The sequence below is a fragment of the Gallinula chloropus genome, assembly GCF_964237585.1.
Source record: "Gallinula chloropus genome assembly, chromosome: 2".
Classification (NCBI taxonomy): Eukaryota; Metazoa; Chordata; class Aves; order Gruiformes; family Rallidae; genus Gallinula; species Gallinula chloropus.
Window position 1 is genome coordinate 12896525 of NC_140086.1, and position 2957 is coordinate 12899481.

A 2957-nucleotide genomic window follows, 5' to 3' on the forward strand; every position below is an offset into this window, starting at 1 on the left:
TGATGATTGTGAAATGGGGGGTTTCCTGTTCAAAGAACTGTTAGTGAGGCTGAGTATCCAGGGAAGAGAGGTTTGGTGTCTGCCTCTCTACTACAACTTAATTTTCCTCTAGGGAAGATAGAACAAGAATGAAATCTCCATAGCTGAGAAGTGCTGGCCTGTGTTTAAGGGGGATGTTCTCTCACTGTGACACCTTGCTTGGTATTATCAGACTCGCAGCAGCTCGGGGGGAAGGGGGGAAGAGGTGGGTGCCCAGGCAGCAAGCTGACCCCTTGTTTAACAAAGCAAGAGCGAAGGGGAAGGGAAGGGGCTGGTGCTGTCTGTGTCACCCTCTCGCTGCAGTGAAGACACATCCTCTTCACCTGGCCCCCACCACACCTGCTGGAGAGGAGTGCAGGGCAGGTGCCTCCCTCTCCCTGACAGCTAAATGAGGGAGCTGGCCTGGGAGGGGGCTGGCAGTCCCAGCTCACCACCTCCCCTCATACGACACGTGCTCCAAACTGTTAATAATATTCCTGGCCCTTCAGTACATCCATGTACCAGGGGGTACAGCAGTGTTATCTCCCCTGGATCCCAGGGCCTTTTCCCAGCCATTTTCCCAGTTCTGGACTCATCCCTCCCCAGGTCCTGGACCTCATCTACTTTCTGTCAGCCTGTTTCTCCAGCCTGTCCAGGGCCCCCTGAACAGCAGCACAACCCTTTGCTGTGTCACCTGCTCCTCATGGGTCTGCGTCACCCACAAACAGGCTGAGAGGCCAGTGCCTTAACAGAGACATGGAACGGTACTGGTCCCAGTGTCAAGCCCTGGGGTACAGCACTAGGGCCTGGTCTCCAGCTGGACTTGGTGCTGCTGGTGACATCCCCTGGCTCCAGTTGTTGAGTGTGTCCAAATTGCACATAAGAGATTAAAAACACCAGTGTCCACTTACCTCCTGTGCAGCCACTGAGGACAGACATCTGCAAGGCTGGTGTGAGGGAGTCATGGCAGGATGGCCATGTTTTGGCCAGAGACTGCAGAATAAACAGATAGATGGTTTCTACACAGAATCTTGAAGGCCACTGTGCCCCAACTGAGACCTGTTGCTTCATTATCCCTGAAATTAATAAAGGTGACACCCCCAAGTAGGATAATGAGGTAAAAACAGTACATGCTAAACTTGTATGACTCCAGTACCTGACTGTCCACCCAAATCATGTTAAATATCACCCCTTGACCCCTAGGAGGGGACAGCTAAGGTTGGGGTATAAAGGTACTGAGGAAGCTACACCCAGGGGCAAGAGTAGAAATTGACCCTGAAGAGGCACTTGATGGGCTGTGCTCCTTCTTCTCCACCTAAGCCAGGGACATGTTCTTGGTAAGCATTGTGAATAGAGGGGTAGTACTTCCTGGCATTGTAACCCTGGACTCAGTGCTGTGAGTGCATTTACAACGGCAATTCCCAACTCTCTGTGTATCTGTTGCTTTAAGAAACTTTCCATCTGCTTCAAATGTGCAAAACTCTCATTTCAAAAACCAAAGCAAAAATTAGCCAAGGTCAAAGCACATCTCAAGAGAGCAACCAGTGTCCTCTCCTGCAAGTTTCCTCCAGCAGAAAGGACAAAGCACTTGACATAAGGAGCACTGGCCTGGCATGGAAAAGGCAGAGGCAGCAAGTATATCCAGTCACAGAGAAGCTGGTAAGGCTTCGTAACCCAAAAGCTTAATGCCAGGTTTTAATTTATGTTGAAATGCAGGTGAGGGGTATGTTTACGCTGTACTGCCCACACAAATAGTACATGAACCAGTTGTTGCTGTGCTCAGCACTGTCCCAGGAAGCTCCACATGGACATTTGGGTCCAGGATCTCAGTACTCACCCCACAACTCCATAAAACATGTTGGGACCCATCCTGGGAGCTGGGAGCCACCTGGCACAGATGGCATGGCTCACACCCGAACAAGGCAGCCTGATACACCCAGTGCTGGCACCAATCCCTGCTCCACACTAATCCCCTTCTCCAAACCATTCCCTAGAGGTGCTTGGGAGACACAGCCAAGACCATTGCAGACACGTGTGAAGCCATTCATGCCCACAATCCACAGCTTGGACTACAGACTCACACGCTCCAGTGGGAGCTTCCCCTCCCCTGCCCACAGAGAATCCAGCCTCAAAGGCTGGAAAAACCCATGAAGTCAAACCCACACCAACAGTACAGCCGTAAGAACACAGCACAGAGAAGTTGATATTCCTGTGTATCATTCTGCCCACTTCTACTTGGCAAGATGAATTTTCAGCACCACACGTGTATCAGCCCCTACAGCCAGTGATCAATAACCAGCCCTGGGAGTGTGAAGATGCTGCTACCTGAAGAACGTGTGTCTGAAGGAAACTTGCTGTGTCACAGCAACCCAAAGCAGCAGTAGTTGCCTATGAGTGACCCACGGGTAAATAAGGTGTGAAGCTGAAGGAAACCCCAACATGCACATGGAAAAATCACTTAGCTGCTGTAATAGCATAGGTGGAACTGTGTAAAACTGTACACAAGGGTGCAGCACACCCCTCTAAGTCATCCAGGTCCCTCTCCAGAACCGCTCACAATGTATGTGCCCGTTGCCTTCACATCAGTGGGTGTTTCAGTGCATGGGCCATGGTTCTGCTGTTTGTGTTCGCCTGTGCTCGCAGATGTGCGCTAAACCCGGCCATGAGGCCAGAAGCCTCTTCTTCCCAGGCTCTTCACCGTCACACCAAAGGCTCAACACTTCTACCTGAATCTTCTGGTGCTGCTGAAGCATTACTAGCTCCTGCTCTGCCACACATCACCTGGTGCAAAGGCTCATTGCAGGCAGAATTGGAGGTTTTGCTTTTGCTCTCCACTAACACCACCAAGAGCCCATTTACCTTTCTGGCTGCCACTGGGAAAGTGGGTGGAAGCTCGGAGAGGACCACTTGTGGCAATTCCAGGACACTCCCAGCTGGGT